This window comes from Amblyomma maculatum, chromosome 3 (assembly GCF_055883805.1).
Source record: "Amblyomma maculatum isolate TAMU_Amacu chromosome 3, ASM5588380v1, whole genome shotgun sequence".
Taxonomy (NCBI): Eukaryota; Metazoa; Arthropoda; class Arachnida; order Ixodida; family Ixodidae; genus Amblyomma; species Amblyomma maculatum.
The window spans coordinates 124,577,173-124,597,904 of NC_139346.1; positions in this window are offsets into that span (position 1 = coordinate 124,577,173).

Here is a 20,732-nt window from a genome sequence, read left to right on the forward strand (position 1 = left end):
ATATGGTCACATCATGGGCATCCATCGATGTGCAAGAATACTTTCAGTTAGGCATACATGGGTCATTCCACATCAAGGTACCAGGTGTGGTGTTTGGGCATGTCCGACTTCTTAAAATAATCCGTGTTAGTTGCTGGTATACGGAACAGTTCTCTGCCTGAATATTTGAGTCGAAAGGTCATCATCATTGCTTAAGCACATATTTAAAATAAAATTGCTTGATATGAATATGGGATCACAAAAGACATGTCTAGCATGACAGCAATTGTTCATTTTCCCCTAATCACAAGTTCTTTCAAACACTAGTTTCATCCTGTGGTGAAATGCTGTTCCCACAGATATTATATTTCAGTATCTATAAAATATGGATATTTTGTGGATTTACTTCAAGATCAAAATTCCTAAAAGACTGACAAATTACCATTTTTTCCCGAAAACTGACAATATTTTATTCTCACATTAAAAAAAATGTGTTCGGAGAAACAGTGTTTTTCTGAACAAACTAGTACATGTGCAACAAAGTACCGATGTCTGTCAAATATAGGGAGCAATGCATGAACTGAGAGTCCACTTCAGATATCAAGTACAGTGCTGCTAAGAGTCCAATTTATTGTCTTTTGGATCATCCACTTTTCTAAAAAATAATCTTGTCTGACAGAAAAGATTATTTTAAATAAGCAGCTAAGCAGCACAAAATTCACATGTTCTCCAACGTATGACACCTCAATGCACATACAATTGAAATTTGCGTGGTCATGTGGCAGTTCATTAAAACATTATTTGGCGTGACAAATAAAACTGGATCATTTCGGTTTTTATTCAGACATAAAAACAATCTAGAATGGTTTTTGTTTTGGCCTAGCACTTTGAGGCTGCGGGAGTTTGGCAAATTTTTATACATCTTATTTGGCTTATCAAGTATCAAGTATATGCAGAAATGAAATATGACTAGTGAACATAATGGGGTGACACTATCCCAAACTGAAACTAATGGACCAGTGATGCACATTGTGCACTTTAAATGGCAATACTGGTCACATTATACACAAAAAATTGTCCCTGGGTGTCACAAGTGGGAAGCCCCGGAGGTGGGCTGGTCGAGGGCAGGTAGTTTGGAAAGGGGCAGTCCCCCTGAGAAGCAGTGACAAGACCACTGTCACCTATTATGGAAAAAAACCCTGGTAAGCATTCAAGCAAAGCTGCATACATATACGCAAAAAAAAAGTAGAAGCAACGCACCCCTGAATGAGCAGCTCTTTAATAATTTCCTCTTGTCTTGCAGCCCACCCCTCATGCACTGTAAGCAAGCCTGCTCATGTTTGCTGAACTCAGAAGCATATGCGAAAACAATCATAATGTGTTCAAACAAAATGTGCTCAAAAAATGAGAAAATTTGAGAGTACTTCAAAATGTTCTTTCAGTAAATGTCTTGCTCTAGGGTTAAACAATAAATTCATTGCAGCTGCAAATAAAGTGAGTTGGCAAGCTAATGGCAAAACTAAAAGGCTTGGGGAGAGATAACTTTATAATTGTTGATTTGAGCAAAGTAAATAGCCTTCTTTAGGTGGAAGTAATATTACATCTACACTGCTGAAGCTAGTGTAAGCAACCAGCAATGTACAAGCAATCAGCAACTGCATTTCAGTATGGCCAAATACACATAGTGCAGGCAGCTTTAATGAAGAGAGTGCGGAAGGTAAATAGACTGAGCAATACTGAAGGGTTTTCTTCTTTACAACATTAATTCATGCTTTCTTTGCGATTCCTTGTAATGCAAACATAATCAAGTATGTTAAATATTTTATCGCATAAAGCTCCTGAACCTCACAAGTAGATTGTTACTCGAATGACAACTACTTCTTTATTTCACTAAGCTATGTTTGCCATTATGCTATTACGTCACAGGTTTATTCAATCTCGCTACAATTTGAAATAGTCACGTAGTGTTGAAATAAAGCAGCGAAATATAGCACCAGCTTTTAAAGCACTGGCAAGGTCACGATGGATATCATTTTCTGCATGCTTTGGGAAAGACTCCCGAACAAGTAAGTCCTGAGCTAAAAAGCCAGAGAAAATTCTATACCAGTACTGAACAAGTTCCGAGCTTTGCTTTCATGATGCATTTCTTGATGCATGTCAGTCTCAAAACAAATAACGGTATATTGAGCTTAACCCAGCAGAGCATTTAAAGCCAATATATGAATGCAAAACAAAGGCAACATGTCATACCTACCGAGGATGTGCTTCTTTACAGACAGCATGTTTCATGGCAATGCTCCCACAGTTGTTGACATATCTTGAACCAAAATGTTTAAGATGTAGTCTGCCTCACATTCAGGCAGCACCCATTCGATGGCAGATGATTGCTGGTGCAAAAGCTGTTTGACGATACATGCGGGGTAGCTGGACTTCAGGCGTTATGGAGCCAAAAGGCCTATATACAGGGAAAGAAAGTCTCCATTAAATAAAAGCCTCTAAAACATGATAACAGAATACCACGGCTCTTCTCTCTTTTTAATTTACCTATACTTTCTATTGAAAGCTGTCTCAGAAAATGGGAGTCGCAACTCTATGCTCCACATGGAATAACATGGCTGAACCAGCGCAGCGGGGCGATAAGTAAGCATAGCGACCGCAAAATGCATACCGGTGTTCCATGCTGTTCTGACGCTGGTGAAAAGTGCAATGGTGCGAAAAACAAACATAAAATCAGGCACGGGTGCCAAACGTGCGCCACCCAACCAATGCAACTAGAGGTGTAAACATGCCCATATGAGCCCGACCGGGGCCTCAGGCTACACACCTGAGCCCGTCCTGGCACTGAAATTATCTGATTCTGCCCGGCGCTCAGCCTTAAGTCCCGGGCCCGGCCCGATATGTTATAAATACAGTTGAAGCTACAATTCAGTAAAAGATAAATAGGCGAACATTTTTGGCGATGCGTCGCGTGACGACGACGCCTGTCGTTGCCTCGACGACAGAGAACCGTGTTTTAAGCGTTGCTTTGTTACCACCGCATCATCGTTTGCTCAAAATTGGAGTCATTCTATACTCAGTTTCTTGCACAAACAGCATGAAGTATGGTATAAAAAGTGATAATCCTTGCAACACATCGTGTTTCAAAATAAAAAAGAGGTCCCAGCGCAGCGGTGTGCTTCTACACTGTGATTTAAACTTGATTGCAAGCAGTGTCTTTCTTCTGCTCATATTAAAATTACCAATATCTAGCCACACTAGCCTTTTCTTTTTTTACTACCCTACCAAGCTTTTACTAAATCGTCTCAATGCGCTCACATATGCATGAATTAGACAAAATGAGCGTCTGCGGGTTCATCGCTCAAACCGGATTAGGGAAAAAATTTCGCTCACAAACAAAAATCAAGAACGAAAGGTGTCTACCCGCCATGCCTTTTGCGATTGGCTGTGTCGCGAGCTGCTTCCGGGCGACACGCGAAATTTTCTTAAACCCAGACCCCGGAACCTGGGCTACAGCGACGAGCGGCAATGCTTGGGCGGCCCTCAGGCCCTTGCGCCTCGTGCTGCCGCGCGACTCATGCACTTATCGCTGTTTATCGCACCATGGCCGCATCTGACCCTTCACAAAAGTTGCATGCTTGCGGGATCGGTGCGTCCGGTCCAGTCCAGCTAATAAGAGAAATGTCTTTGCCTGGCCTCCGCCCAAGCCCGGAGTATCCCTACCGGTCGTGCTACGCGACGGCTTTGCGCCAATCCTGCGTCTTTTTAAAGTTGGATTTTCGGGCTACGACGCCAGGCAGTTGTTTACCTTATGTAATTAGTAACACCGCAAACCCACAGTAACGGATTGATTTGAAAGAAGCTGCAAAATGGTCGGAATCAAGTCGCGGCCACCCTAGAACCACGTTCTGGAGGTTAACAAGGGAATAACGATGCTAAAAGAAGACAAATCTCCGTAGCACATGGCTAGCGCAGTCTGAAGCAACAATCAATTTTTTTTTAATTTCCTCGTAACGATGATATTTACAGTAGGGGAAAGTCAAAATATAATACCACGAAGAGCTCTAGCAAACGCAAAGGTCCTTAAAGCATCAAAAACGCTTTAGGTTAGTCAGTTCACTCAAAACTGGCATCCATTCAGGTTTCTCACTTTGGGTATTATAGATGGCGGTCAGGTTTCTGACACTTTCAATGAAATACTCCCTCGCTGAGCGAGCATCCACGTCCGCGTCTCTCACAGCCATTCTCGTTTTCCATACACAGTGGAGGCAAAGCAGCATGAAAAAGTAATATGGCACACCCCTTCACTATTAACCGGCAGTGATCGTATACCATATGTTGTAATTTGCAAGTCCTTTTTTAACGTCTTCTGCAGGATTTCCCAAAGAAAGACTACATCTTAGCAGTCAAGAAAAGTATAGTCTATGGTTTCTGGCTTATAACAAAACAAGCAGTCACCAACCACGGGACAAAACAGCAAAAATTAAAATTAAGGAAACACTTGTATTTAAAACATTGCTCAGTCTAGTTGGCTAATACTTTACTCTAATATATATAAAGGTTTTATAAAATAGGAATAAAAATTTGAAAATGTACATGGAATCTTTCTTGAAGAAATAAGTATTTTCTGTGTGTTTTGGCACCGAACGCCGAGCAAAATGGTCGTTGGGTGAACGATGTGGTGGTTGTGGTATTGTCACTTCCTAACCTAAGAACGGGACGATGACATTGACCGCAGGTCAGCAGGGTGGCAGCAGGAACCAGCGCGACAGCAGGGATACCCAGAACACTGAAAGAATCTCGCACATCAGCGTCTTCTTTCTTCACCGAACGTTCGCTCTTGCACTTCTTCGGATACACTGCCTCCCTCCGAAAAGATGCATCGTCCCGATGCTAAACACGAAATGAATGAATCGCCGCGCAGAACACACACTTCCTAGTAGAAGGAAGGGTTCTCGGGGATCACAACACACATGCATACCCTCTTAGCCTAATACCTAATGGGATATATCCAAACAACGTCCTACTCTGTATAGTCCGGTCATCTACTCGACGCCGGTGAAGGCGGGTCCTACGGTGCTGGATTTCCGGTTGAGGAAGGACCGGTGGCCAGGGTGTGACGCGGGCCCTGTTCTCGTCCAGGCGCCCGAGGACCCGGTAGCGCGGCAGACTACTCTCCGGCGTCTGTGTCCGGCGTCTGCTTCGCAGTCCGGGGTACTGCGGTGGGCCACGCCGCAATTACTGCAACGGCACCAGTGCGGGGGCACAAGTGCGGCGGGCAGGCACGATGGAGCATCGAGCTACCTCCGGGCGTCGTTCGCAGGATGGCGAACCGCTGTGCGGTACCAGACCCCGGACCAAGTGCCCGGCAGGTGCTGGCGATGCGGTCTCTTACGCCAGGCCCAGGACGATGGCCTCAACCGCCAGCGATGCTGAGGAACGTCCGTCCCGTTTTCTTGCCCGAACAAAGTCTTGCGCACTGGCACAGCCCGCACGCGGCTGCACTTCACTTCTTTTCCAGCGACCCGCGCACTCTCACACACGATCAACATCATCAAAACCTCCCCCGTTTCAATACAGTTTCTGCAACTGTTCTGGCGCCAGCGAGGAGGAAACCATGGCGGGCGCAGGGAGTATAAATACACAAAAAATAACCAAAATTTAGAAGCACGCAAAAATCGTTCACAATCCAACACACGAGTAGGTTTTTTAACTCTTTCAGTCACCAGAAACAGTATTTCACATTTTACACACAGCTCCCTCAAACTTCCGCCGATGTATTTTCTGGGTGTAGTGAACCCTACCCGTGCACAGCTGCCTTCTGGTCGTGGTGGCAACTTGGTGACTTGGCCTTCTTCGACGCTGTTGACAAAGTCCTACGACGCAGATTCGCAGGCAGCTGCTCAGTGGAGTCACCTTCGAGTATCTCGAGGTCCACTCTGATAGAAGCTGCGGCTGATACTCGAAACGTATCTGGAGGTTTGCTGTTGTAGTACTTTGCCTGCTTTTGCTTCTTCCCTGATATCTGGCCGTGACTTCGTGTCATTGGTGCCATTCTTCGGCAATTAGCACAGGCCCTAACAAGTCTTTTAGCATTTCGTCGTATACCAATAATAATCCTCACGGATTCAGTCAATCGTGCGCCTGATTCCTTGGTGTCCGGACGTATTATACTTATGCGCCATTTGTACGATTTGATGCCTGAATGCCTGGGGCACAACAACCTATTTGACGGTCTTGCCCGATGTCATACAGTAATATTGATAAAGAATGCCCTCTTCCTCACAAAAATGGAATGCGTTACCTTGACCTGATCGAAATTTCTTATTTACCTTAAGGAAGAGCCGTTTTAAGGTTACGTCTTACTGCTGCTCTTCCGCTAACTGGTCCTTTGCCATGTCACACAGAATAATGGGTTGCCCACACAGAGACGTTTTCTTTTTTGTTGGCTCGGGGGGGGGGGGGGGGGGCAAGGCTGCAACGTAATTTTTCACGGGTTGTTCCTGTTCTTGGTAACCTTGCAAGACATGAACCTTTGGGCTGTTTAAGGTCATCCAGTGATGATTCAGTTCATCTGGGACCATAACACCTGGAATATTTCCAAGCACCAGGTCATACAAGGGCCTCTTTATGCAAAATGCGGTCACCTGGCTTTTGAAGTATGGCGTGTCTACTCGTACTCGTGCCACCGGTAACTGAGTTGATATATCATCGAGGAGAGACAATCTCCCTGTGCACCCTCTTAAGCAGTTCTTTGGGACGAAACTGCGACGGATAATAACCACATTACTACCCGGGTCTCGAAGAACACGGGCGCGCTTTCCTGCCGCTAGTACTTCTGTGACTGGCATAGTCCGTGTTGAAGGCTGAAGATCATGTCCCAGCCTTTGATCATGACCAGTGGTGGTGGGAACTTTTCCTTTTACAGGTTTTGGTATTCTGTTGTCCGTCAGCGCGGCAGGTAAGGAAACATGGCCTGCATAGCAAGCGGCCCTCTGTCCTTCCACTGGTTGCCGATTCCTGAAGTTCTTCGTCCTGTGCCCGATCTTGCCACAAGAAGCACACCTTGGTGCCTCTCTGGTGGAAGTGTGACAATCGGAAGCCCGATGTCCTTGACGGCTACACAACATGCACCTTAATTGTTTCTTCTTCGGCGGGTCGACAGAGCTATCACTGTAACTTCGCGCTTCATCAGGCTCCTTCCGACGCTAGAGGAGTTCTGAGCTTCTAGGAAGGAATCAGTGATGTCTGCCTTTACGTCGAGTGTCTTGCACTCCCGTTCTTTCAGAAACACAACGAGTTTCGAATGGCAACATCGAAGGAACTGCTGAGCAATTACATGATCGCGCAGGTCTTCAAATTGCTTGGGAACCCTCGCCATTTCGATCAATGGTCGAAGTAATCCGAAAGCCTGGCGGCGAACTGCTTTCCCGTCTCGCCATCTTCTGCTCAAGCCTTTCGAAATTTTTCATGATAACCTTGAGCCGTGAATTTAAAACGCTGCAGATGCACCTTTTTGATCGTTTGGTAGTCTAAAGAATTTGAGGCTGACATCCTGCCGATCACGTTCAAGGCTTCTCCAGTTAGGCAGATGCTTACGGCCATAGCCCATTTATCTTGAGGCCAGTCCTGTCCCACTGCCACACGCTCAAACCGTCGCAAATAGGTATGCAGGTCATCCCGTCGCTTAAGGGCGGCAGCTTTTGAGGGTTGAGAAGCTGTACTTGTAGCGCTGACATACGGGCTCGATATCCGCTGTCGCATTGCTCCTCGCTCCTTCTTGGTGTCTGAGTTTTAATTCCAGGATTTGTTTTTCTCTTTCAGATGCTACTCGATTTCTCTCAGCGGCTAATCGATTTTCTGCCCTTTCAGCAGCGCGTTCAGTCCTTGGCTCTGCGCGTTCCTTGGCTATCCAGCCTCTCAAATCGGAGCCTGAGAAACCCAGCTGAGCTCAATATGGACCTTGAGCTAGATGCTCAAGGTCCATATTTGCTCAAACGTAGCGATGCGCGTGAACCTGTCATCGATCATCTGCCCTCTCTCTGACAGATAATTTTCTGAAATCTAATAAATTCTAGGAATCCTGGCAGGCTCGCCAAAATGTGTTAATGGGCCCAGATCTGTCCAGCAGCTCTCGGCGGGTAACAGATCAGGTTCACTGACACGCGCACGCGCTTCTTTTCTTGACAACGCATCACGGCCAACACACATGCATGCCATCTAGGCTTAATACCCAATGGGATATGTTCAAAAACGTCCTACTTCTGTATAGTCCCGTCGTCTACTCGACGCCGGTGCAGGAGAGTCCTACGGTGCTCAAAGTCCGATTGAGGAAAAACCGGCGGTCAAGTGTGACGCGGGCCCTGTTCTCGTCCAGGCGTCCGAGGACCCGGTACCGCGGCAGGCTACTCTCCGGCGTCTGTGTCCGGCGTCTGGTTCGCAGTCCGGATTACTGCGGTGGGCCACGCCCGGGTACTGCAACGACATCAGGGTGGCGGGCAGGCACAATGGAGCAGTCGAGCTGCCACCGGGAGTCGTTCGCAGGATGGCGAACTGCTATGCGACACCAGACCCCGGACCAAGTGCTCGGCAGGTGCTGGCGAGCTGGCCTTTTACGCCAGACCCAGGGCGATGACCTCAACCGCCAGCGTCGCTGAGAAACATTCATTCCGTTCTCTTGCCCAAACAAACTCTCGCGCACTGGTACGCACCGCACGCGGCCGCACTTCACTTCTTCTCCAGCAACCCGCGCACTCGCACACACGATCAACATCATCACAATAACAATGTCATCCAGATAAACTAAACACGTCTGCCACTTCAGTCAGGCGAGCACAGTGTCCATGATGCTTTGAAATGTCACGGGCGCTCTACATAAACCAAACGGCATCACCTTGAACTCGTAAAGGCCATCCGGTGTTATAAACGGGATCTTCTCTCGTTCTCGCTCATCCACTTCGATCTGCCAGTATCGATTTTTCGAAACAATCGAAGAAAAATAGCAGGCATGACGGAACCGATAGAGTGTGTCATCGATTCGGGGCAGTGGATACATATCTTTGTTTTTCACCTTGTTTAGTCGCCTGTAGTACACACAGAACAGAAGCGTCCCGTCTTTTTTCTTTACCAGCACAACAGGTGCGGCCCACGGACTGTTTGTAGGCTGGATGACATCATCATGCAGCATTTCCCGCACTTGATCCTGTATTGCTTCTCTTTCCTTCTGGGAAACTCGGTAAGGTGGTTGGCGAATCAGGTGAGAAGCGCCATCGTTTCGCGACGGGCGTCTGGCATACCCTGGATGTCGCTGAAAAACACCCGTGGTAAAGATACAAAAAATCGGGTAATTCGCTTGTCTGGGACAACTTAAGGTTTTTCTCGATGTCCAGTTGCAAGGGTTTTCCTTGTGCTGTTCGGGGAGAATATCCCTCTCCGGCCGCACAATAGTCTCGCGAGCGTCACTTATCTCTTCTATATTGGCTATAACTGCCCTTTTTGTAACGTGCTGCGGCTCATTCCTAAAGTTCGTCACGAAGATCTTGGCATGTCCTTCCTGAACTTCGGCTATTCCTCTCGCAAGACCTGTTCCCTTCGAAAGCAACATTTGCACATTTCCTTCCAGGAGGCCTTCGCCACATGCGGAGGTCTCGGCTCGAACAGGTAGAAATACCGTCAAGAGCGTTGGCAAGTTCATATGCTCGGCATCAACTTTGAGCGCAACCGAGGTGGCTCTACGAAATCTCGGCGATGGAGAACGTGCTCGCAGGGTCCACTTACTCTGCCCTACAACGATGCCTGCACTATAATCACGGAGAAAGTCCATTCCGAGAATAATATCCTTGAATCAGTTCCCTATGTCCAAAAATTAGCGGGGCACTTCTCACTGTGAATTTCGACGCAGGCGGTGCATTTTTCAACAGGCATTATGAGTTCGTATGAGTTCCTGCGGTTCGTATCGGAGGCCCATCCCACTGGGTGGTCACCTTGCGAAGTCGGCGACATACCTTTCCGCTGAATACCGAGTAATCGGGCCAGTGTCAACGAGTGCAGTGACCGCGTGGCCGTCGATTATAACGCTTACATCACTACAGACCTCGAAACCATTTTCGTTTCCGCGTGTGCCGTTATCCGTGGTGTCTGATGTTAACGTACGTGGAGGCTCTATTTCGGCCGAATTCGGCTCCAGGCGTCGCCGTACTCAGCTTACCCGACGGAGAAGAGGAGACAAGCTCTCACGGCAAGATCCGGGAGGAGGCGTGGAAGAGTGGCGTGGCGAATGCGAGCAGAAGACACTGTCATCGGTTTGCATCGGTGATGAAGAGGTTCGAAGATATTCACGGTCATCATTCGCATCGGGGATGAAGTGCGTCGAAGATACTCCTTGGTTAGCTTGGGGTTCACCGCAACGATGTAGTCGGTCTCTCAGGCTGAATCCTCGCAGGCCGAGATCTCGGTATTGGCAGCGGCAGTACATGTGGTCAGGTTCACCACAGTGGAAACCCAACGATTGGCTGTCCGCAGTTCTCCGGATGTCGGCTTTTCATCGTCTCCGCGGCTCCGAGTATCTCTCCTGCTGCGCCAGGAATTCCCGGCATCCAGGCCCAGAATCCTTAACCCGTTGATAATGGTGAGGTACGGGCGGAGGCCGATCGAGAACGGCAGCAGAACTTTCAGTCGGCTGTTGTTCTGCAGCAGCAACCACATGCCTGTAGATATGGCTTCCGGTGTGAGTGCCTGTCGCACTTCCTCACGAAAGGCCGTAGCGATGAATACTCGGTAAGGCTGCTCAGGAGCTGGGAAAAACCTCCTGAGCTCTTCGCGCTACATTCCGTGAATAATTTCGCGGATGTCAGTGAGGCCAGCACCACTAGGTCCAGACATGGCAAGGCTCGAGACGTTGGGGTAGGTTTCCAGATGCTGATAGTGGTTTGTTCGCGTGGCCAATGCGCGCTCATTGTTAATCGCTTTTGAAACAATACTGGGTACTGAAATCGGCGAATCGCGTATATGTCCAAAAAAACATCTCGTTTCGGACGCCCCGCATCAAGCCCGCACATTTTTTGTTCTCCGTAGCCTGTGGGTCCGCGCGAGCATTCAGGCGCAGCACGTCCTCTACAAAGCTTCTCACACTTTAGGGCAGGGTCCTGAATTCGAGCTTAGAGGAGATCTTCGGTGTGTTTGCGCCGGTGCTGGCTCGCAGACGTGCGCACCAATTCGTTTTTGCAGAGCTCCCAAGAGGTCAACGAGGTCTCGTGGTTCTCGAACCAGTACCGTGCCGTTGTCTCCAGAAAGAAGTAAATATTCGGAAGGCACTGATCGGGGGTCCACCCGTTGTGGCACGCAACTCGCTCGTAATGTTTAACCCAATCTTCAACATCATCCAGGCCATCGCCACTAAATGGGGTGACAGTCCTTGGGGTCACCGGCACGTAGATTGTCCGCGCAGCAGCCGCACTGTCGGTTTCCTATGATGGGAACAACATGGTGACGTGAGCACTGGCAGTCTTCCCCTCGGGCAAGAGTCCGAATTCTGGAGCTTGGCTTTGTTCACCTACACCTACAACGAACTCTGGCCAATCCCCCACAGTGGGTATGTGCCATTACAACGAGGGAGAAGAAGAAGAAGAGAGTAAGGGAAGTAGTTGATGAAGCCGGTTGTGTTCGTGAAGTGACTGTGTCAGTGGCTGTGTATGTGTGAGTCAATCCCATATGCGTATATTTACTGAGTGTCATTCATACCCCGTAACATTTTGTTTGCAGCAGTGGTGGGATACATATTCATAATATACATACATACGCTACATATCCGCGGCAGATATGTAGCACCTGCAACAGCTCACCGAGATCAGAACACGGCTAGATAGATGTGTGCTTGGAGAGTGAAGCATCCGAAAAATTTGTGTTCATGTTGAAGGCTTGGATAGCTGTTTTGGTTTTCTTCCTCGTGGTTACAGGGAAGGTCTCATGCGTTTACATATACTTCGCATTCAATTGATGCACCAATGAGAGACCCGGCTCTGAATGTGGGCAAGTACAAGCTGGTGCCTGAGCTACATGAGCTCGCGAAAACTAAAGGCGTCCAGGGAGTGACCAAGGACGATACCAAGGCTGCTGAGGACAGCATTTTTATGGGAGGGTGACAAGGGAGACCAGTCCGTGAAAGTAGAGAACGAGGATAAGGACTCCTCATTGAGCTAGGAGGGCGAAGCGGAGGACGACGTCAAGCCCAAGAAACCGATGTTCGAGCCGGACACAGTGTCCACTTTAACAGAGGTGGGCATTGAGGCTATGAGTATCATCTTCCTGCTGAACGTCTTCAGTACATCAGTCAACTTCGACCAGGTGGTCAACAACGCGCGCCGCCCGCTCACCAGCTTGTACGTTCCGTAGTGTGAGCAGTGCGCGAAGCTGGAGCCTGAGTACTGCCGCGCGGCCATCACTTTGAGGCGGCGGGACGTGCAGGTGCTGTTGAGCAAAGGAGGCACCACGGACAAACAGAGTCTAGCCAGCCGTTTTGGCATCAAAAAGTACTCTTAGCTCTGCCCGTATCTGACCAACCCGACCGAATATGAGAGCACTCTTTCGGCGGGGAAGACTGATTCGCTGTTGGCTCCACAAGCAGAAGCATTGCTCGAGCTGACCGCCGTGAACTTCAAGCTCACCGTCGGCAACGCCAAGATCATGATGGTCTACTCTTACGCCCCACATGTTCCCCTCTGCCGCCACATGTTCCGGAGTTCGAGCAGGCGGCGCGGCGCCCCAGGGAGTACGGCATCCCGCTGGGCAACATTTATGCCTGCGAGAAATCGCGCCCTGCGCGAACTGACTATACCCCGCTGCACTTCACTGAGAGGCCGTTGCAGTGGGGCGGCATTACCTCATACTGCCGTGCCCACCAGCTGGTCTTCAACGGACTACGACTGGATACTGTGCTTCCCCGGACTTCGTTTTTGACGGTAACATTTTGAACTTTTCCGAACTTTTCCGATTAATGTGCCCAGGTGGTCGAAATTACTCCGTTGCCCTCCACTACGACCCCCCTTTCTCTCTATCCACTTTCACTCCCACCTTCATCCCTTCCCTTACGGCGCGGTTCAGGTGTCCACAGAGCAAGTGTGACAGATACTGCGCCTTTCCCTTCCTATGAACCAACCAACCAACCGATTAATGTGTTGATGTGACCTCGCGCGCTATCGTCTGTTCCCTGTGTAGTTTGTGTTTTCGCGCACTCGTGTGGGTGTGTGTGTGGTTCGACATGTTCAGTGCATTTCCTGTCTCATTGTCCCCTCCCCCCCCCCCGGTAAAGTACCGCGCTAGCACGTGGAAGAGAGTACGGGAAGAAGAGGTCGATGAAGTCGGTGGTATTAGGGAAGTGACTGTCAGTGGCTGTGTCCATGTGCTCTGACCCCGTATATGTGCCTCCTGAGTGTCATTCCTACCCCGTAAGAATATATGAGAAATGTCTCTTTCTTAGTTACTTAAATTCTGTGCTTATCAAAATATTTCGCTAATTTGAGGTTTTGCAGACTTGTATTGAAGTTAAAGAAACTGATCTCTACGAGAAGAGTACAGAAGAAGATATTACCATTTGTTATTAAGGATCAAGTAGAACTTTCAAACTTTTTCTCATTTTCAACAATCGTTTTCTAAACCTTTCGGTTTGTAATGTACACAAGAATGCAGTTTATTCGCCAAGACTTTAAGGATGTCCGGCGAGTAGTTTAAAAAATTAAAAAATTGTTATTTTTGGCCAAACTTGGGTTCATGTTTCCGTAGTTGCGACTCTGGTCTATAGTATTGAGGACAATAGAGCGTGCCTTCTTGGTAGCTTTATGTTGCTGTGTATAATGCTTAGCTTTTGCATTCATTACACTCTCAGAAGTTATGAGCAATCTTCTTCCTCTGCATGCTACTTATTAAAGCAGATCAAATGAAATTTATAAACTACACTAGCTGTTGCTTCACTTTGATGATAGCTGTAATCTAGACGACCACAAGCGGCCATTTTAATAGGTGTCTACGTCAAAAATATTTTATGCAAACGGCAACACTAGTCTTTTCTATATAGAATGGTGTTCCGCGCATTGCATGTAAGCATTTGACCTGAAAGGCTGAGCAACCACAAACTTAAACCTGATCCTTAACTAATGTTATGCACGGCAGCTGAGCAGTAATTGTAGTGCTAATATATTCAGGATTGCCTTTATTGAAGGTACTGATGTCACAGTGGGCACGCTTCCTTAAAAAAACTTGTCCATTTGATCAAAAGAGTAAATTTATTTCAGCATTGTTTGCCCTAAAGCTATGTCGTTGCCATCCACTGTTTACTGGTTTTGCCGTCCTTCTCTAGATTAGGCAGAATGCGTACAGGAACACCCGCAGGAATTAAAAGTGCTCAGCAAAAGCAATCCGTTCAGGGAAGAAAAGTTCTGCTTCAACGCGCTAACAAATACATTGACAAAGTTTACCAGTTGATCTTAATAAATATGTCCGGAAGTGCAAAGAGTGCAAAGGTTTATGCATTTCTCTCGTAGCAAAACATTTGCTCTGGAGATAGATGAAAGAAAATTGCCTAGAAACAAATGCCCCTTTTGCCAGTTTACGTAGTGTGTCACCCTTACCCCGCTCAATGTAGTTGTTGTTGTTGTTCTCCTCTAATTTGATGGCACATACCCACACAGGGGGATCGTGCCATCAAATGTAGTAAAATGGATTCGGTTCTTTGCCGGTTAACTTCCTCTTTCTAATTTGCCTCCTTCGCATCCTCTACCCACATGGTCAACGTCGTTTTTAATGTCTTCGACTGCTCCTCTGAAGTTGCTACTGCCGAAGTGTGCTCTTAAAACTTTGTATTAGCGGCAGCTAAAAAAACAAAAATGCAGAACATTTTACTAAAATTTTTATATTGTGTGAGGGCCCAGTAGCATAGGTTTAGCTCTTCTCTTACCTAGGATTGCGTATTTGATAAAAACGAGAGATATTTTTTTAGCATTTTATTGTCTGCTTTCATTGATTTTTTTCGTCACTTTAGAGCCATTCTGTGGGACATTGGACGCTAGCATTGGAAGCGATCTGGCTTTGTCGAGTAAAAACACAGTTCAATAGACACTGTCAAAGGCAAGTGTCCAGTCATGATCAAGTATTGTAATTCCTGTCATTTCCATCACCTTATCACCGCTATGTTTGGCTACCGTTAAAGTTCTGTAATTACGCTAATTATACCTTGAATTCTTGTCAACACAAAGTTCTAGGAAATACTGGTGGGAAATGAATCAAATAGTATAGTTCGCTAGGACATCTCACTTCAAGGCTATAAATGTAGATGAAGAAAGGTTTGGGAGCTAAAAAATAAAATTTGTTCTGAGTAGCTCAACCTTCTTCACTAAAGGTTGTCTCTTGTATTGGAGGATGTTTATTTTAAAAATATCTATATGCGAAACATGTCACATACGGGTATGGCTTTCACTATTTATACGTTTAAATGCCGCCTTCTTAGAAATCTCTGAAATGTCAAATGTTATCGCGAAAGCATATACATAGGTCGAAATAAAAACAGCTCTGCCTGGTGCGCGTTCAGCTGAAGCAAGGAATGAATCCAACCGTCGTGTTTTTTCTGATGGCCACCATCTTTTTATTGACAACGTAAGCTCTATCACTGCGACTTAATTTTATATTTCAATTTTTTTCATAAGGCTAGTTTTGATGGGGACACGACTTCCTACAGTTGACTGGCCTATACCCGGGCTGTTGAAGCGCTCATGATTCTTGCTTTCTTGAGCTCAATCCGGTCATGTCTCATGGGTTTTCCAAAATATACACAACTTACCGCTCGACGAGCTGGTTTCTTTTTCATGTGCGAACTTCAAAGTTGAGTACCATCGCAAAGCTCTTTCTCTGCTCATTTAAGCTTAGCACCTTTTATTTTTTCAAGCATAATTCAAAGCTTAACTTTCCGTTTTGTTTTTGCAATGTCCGTGGCAGCAGATTAATATTTTATATTTCCGAATCTCAATATGCAAAGTTGGATCATTACTAAAAACTGAATATCTCTTATCTGCTAGCATTACAAATTCGCAGTAGCCTGAAGGCTTTTGGTGATCGTTTTGACTACCGTGCGCCCTGCCACAAACCATATATGGCTTGAATGCATAAAATAATGTCGCAATCTTCAGGACAGCCGAATTAGACAGGAGACCACATAACAATTAAGTGTTGTCTTGCAGATGTACGACATGGGATCAATCTTTCGAAGACCACCAGAAATGTCTTGCATATGTGAGTACATGGCAAACGTTTGTTTTGTATTTATTGCGGTAATAAGCGTTATCAACAAGTCCTTAAATGTCAAATATAATGATTCGTTAAAGTGGAGCATGTAACGTACTGATACATTAGGGTGAATAAGATAAAATACATTTAAAATATATTCGCAGCAGCAAAAAAGTGAACCAGTACCATTCAAGGAACCGAGAAATTTTACTAGCACCAGCTATTAGAAACTTTGACATCAGCTGGGTGAGGTCGTAATTTGAGAAGCCTTGTCAAGCGTTTGACGGAAACCTGTCTGGCGAGGCGGAAGCGTAGTAGAAAAACAAACCCTCGCCAAAATAAAAAGAAAAATAATAAACATTTCTGTTTCGGGCCGCGTACGGCTGCCTTGTTCACAATTAAAGTAGATGGACACAATAAACATCTTATGCACAACCTAGGTGGCGTAATGACCGTGCGTAAGTCCCGGGCAGATTACCTCCCGTCCGGTTGAAAACATGAGCGTCGTTTGAATGTGTAGTGACTCAAGTAGTCGTTATTACAGATTCCTCTCCGTCGAGATGACTGAGGCGTTGTCACAATCGATGCTGTGCTTCGCAGTGTCGCAGTGTTCATCCAAGCAATGCAGTAATGCCGGCCTGTTGGTTTTCCATCACAGATAAGCGCGCTAAACTTTGTCCCAAAATGATTCACTAAACCAAGACAAGACTGGTACATGCACGAACTTTGAACTGTTTATTACATGTACCTATCTCCTTATATACACACATACAAAGAAACCATGTACAAGCACATGTCAGATACAAGTTTATAAGTGCAATTCATCAAACCGTAACCCGTGGATAACCGTTTTCCATCACGCTGCCTGTTAACAACTCGATCTCTCTGCGCGTCAACGCTATCGACGGATCGATTACGCATTCCGTAAAACCGGCCAGTGCCATTTCATATGCTTCAAAGATTATTTTTTCGCGCCGGTCTGTAAAGTGCTATGCAGTATACTACGCAGTAAGGACGCAGTATACTGTACTAATGAGCGCCTTCAATGCCAAGGTAGGGAAACAGCAGGCAGGAGACCATGCAGTAGGTGACTATGGCATTGGTTCTAGGAATAGTAGGGGGCAGTTACTAGTTTGAAGAGCGCAATAACTTAGGAATCATAAATACCTTCTTCAGCAAACGAAAGAACCGGAAATGGACATCGAAAAGTCCTAACGGGAGACTAAAAATGAAATTGACTTCATAATGTGTTCAACCCCCGCCATTATGCAAGATGTAGAGGTAATTTGGAAAGTGCGATGCAGTGACCACAGAATGGTGAGGTCCCGAATTAGCCTAAATTTGAAGAAGGAACGCTACAGATTAGTAATAAAGAAACCCATCAACGAATTAGCGGTGAGGGGGAGGCCAGAAGAATTCAGGATCTCGCTACAGAATAGAGATTCAGCTCTAACCGACGATGGCGACTTTACCCTAGAAGCATTCAACAATAATTTCAGAGATATCATTACTGAGTGCGCGGTAGAAGTATGCGGTAGGATAGTTAGAGAGAATACCGGTAAGCTGTCTAAGGAGACGAAATATTTGATTAAGAAACGCCAGAGTATGAAAGCTTTCAATCCAACAGACCAGATCGAATTGGCCGAGATACCAAAGCTAATCAATAAGCGCCAGGTGGCCGATATAAGGAAGTATAACATGAATAAAATTGAGCATGCTGTAAAGAACGGGGGAGGCCTTAAAACGGTAAAGAAGAAATTGGGCGTATGCAAAAACCAGATGTATGAGATAAGGGACAAGGTAGGCAACGTCATCACGAATATGGAAAAGATAGTCAAAGTAACCGAGGAGTTCTAGACAGACCTCTACAGTAGCCAAAGTTGTCAGGACCGTAATGAGATTGGCGGTAGGGAAAAACAGTCAGACGTTCCGCCAGTGACGAAAGACGAGGTAAAGAAGGCATTAGAAACTATGAAAAGGGGGAAATCAGCTGGGGAGGAGTCGATCAGAGCATAGTGTTTTGATATGATGTCAAGGCCGAGGATAAGGTCATGGGCATAAGGGTTCAAAACAGTGAACTGCACCGGAAGGTCATGACCAGCAACACTGATGCGAGCTGCGCAGAGTCCGTCAACACCAACCGTTCCACCGTCAGCGACAGGCACCCGAGACAGAGCCGGCGTGAGAACTTTACGTAAACGGCGACGAAGGTTTGAACTCATGACAGAGATACGTGGTCCAGTGTCTACAAGCGCACACACGCGGACACCATCCACGCAAAAGTTTAGTTGGTTCAAGCGGGAGGTCTGTAGATGATTTGGGGGCCTGGCCGTTGGTGAAGCGTCACCTCCGGGAGCTGCATCAACTAGTTTTCTAAATCATATTGGCCGTATGAGGTTGCCGCCAAGAATCAAGGGGTCAGAGGGGATCGAATACGACGGGCTCGTGGTGATGGAGAGCGGTACCAACGACGTAGTCCGGAGCTTGCGAAATCATTGGGAGAATCTAATTGGTCAGGTTGTGGTCGGGTGGAAACCTACGCTGCTTATCTGCATGGTCATCATAATAAACTCGGAAACCGAGAAGTCGGAAACCATCTATTGGGGCAAGACTGGGAAATGTGGCCGATACAGCAACACTTCAAATATGTGGGGTGATCATCAGGCGTCCGGCATTCTTCATGATTTCTGTAGCGACGAAAGTACGGGGGTTGGGGACGGAAACATTCGTGATTGGTGGCTGGATACGAGGTTTTCTGATGGCACAGAAAGCAGGCATGAGGTCCAAGTTGGCAAGTTGCTCTCGCACGACGGCCTGATTAAGGGAGATATCAGACGAGGGCTCAGGTGGGTTCAGGTTGTGCAGGTGTGCAGGCCTCCATTTCGTGGCAAACGATCCGGATGACTGTGTCCGTGATGTTAAGAGGCGAAAAGGAAGGTACGATAGATGATTGCTGCTGTATAACACACAAAGTTGTGGTGGCCGTGTTCGGAAGTCGTTGAAACTGGGAAAATGCGCCGGCTCTTTACTTGCTCGAAGAGACGGCACTCCTAAGCGCATCCACGGTATCACAGCCTTTGCAGAAGAGCAAATGGAAAGCATCAACCGCAATCGCTCTTAATATGTGGCCCACGTTTTGAAATTCCGACATAGCGGTGTAAATCTCGTGACATAAGGGAGCACGCCTTGAATGTTGACGACGTATCTTTCACTGATGGACTGCGCACGCGACTCAAGGTGTGTTTTGGCGGGGAGCTTAAAAGATGTGGTGGTCAAAAGAGAACGCGAAGCTTTTCTTTGAAGATGTCCTAACTTAATAATTCGTCTTCATGGGTGTCGTACCATTGTTGCGCTGTCGCAGACAAATAGGAAATTACGTTTGCCAGCGTTACGCTGGGTTCCCACCTATTATGGGTGCGGACAAGTTCATACATCGATAGCCATTTGTCAACATTATTCCTTCAGGCACCCCAAAAGATGTCGGGATCACGGATATGATCCAAGACCATGAATGTAAGGGCAGTGGGGCTTCCCGAGTCGCTGGGTTGAGTCACGGTGGCATTGCCGGTGTAGCATCCGCTGCGAAGCTCCGTGGTACAATACGCCGGGAAGCAGAGGATGGGAAAGTCCTCACCTCTACCAGGATGTTACGTGGCAGGGGCCGTTCACACCAGGTAAACACTGGTACACTCACACAGAATTGGGCACAAGCGCAAGGGGTATCGGATGTCATAACACAACGTTGAGCATGCGCCAAGCACACACACACTTCGCCAGTCTCATCTTCGATCAGTCGACCCGTACACACACACACACACACACACACACACACACACACACACACACACACACACACACACACACACACACACACACACACACACACACACACACACACACACACACACACACACACACACACACACACACACACACACACACACACACACACACACACACACACACACACACACACACACACACACACACACACACACACACACACACACACACACACACACACACACACACACACACACACACACACACACACACACACACACACACACACACACACACACACACACACACACACACACACACACACACACACACACACACACACACACACACACACACACACACACACACACACACACACACACACACACACACACACACACACACACACACACACACACACACACACACACACACACACACATATATAGGCGCAAAGATGAACATTTCATATTACAACGTCTATTACATCAATGTTTCTGCCATACGCTGACATTTGCCACGACTGAGTATGGGGATATTGGGGATATTGAACGCACTTTCAAACAGCAGCGAGAAACAGAAATAATGATGTTTTAAAAAAGCAGCACAAGGGAGAATAGAGAACATTAAAAGAAACGGAGCATGCGGTGGAGAACGGTTCAGGGTTACGAGAGTGGATGAAGACCGAACCAAGAATAAAACGA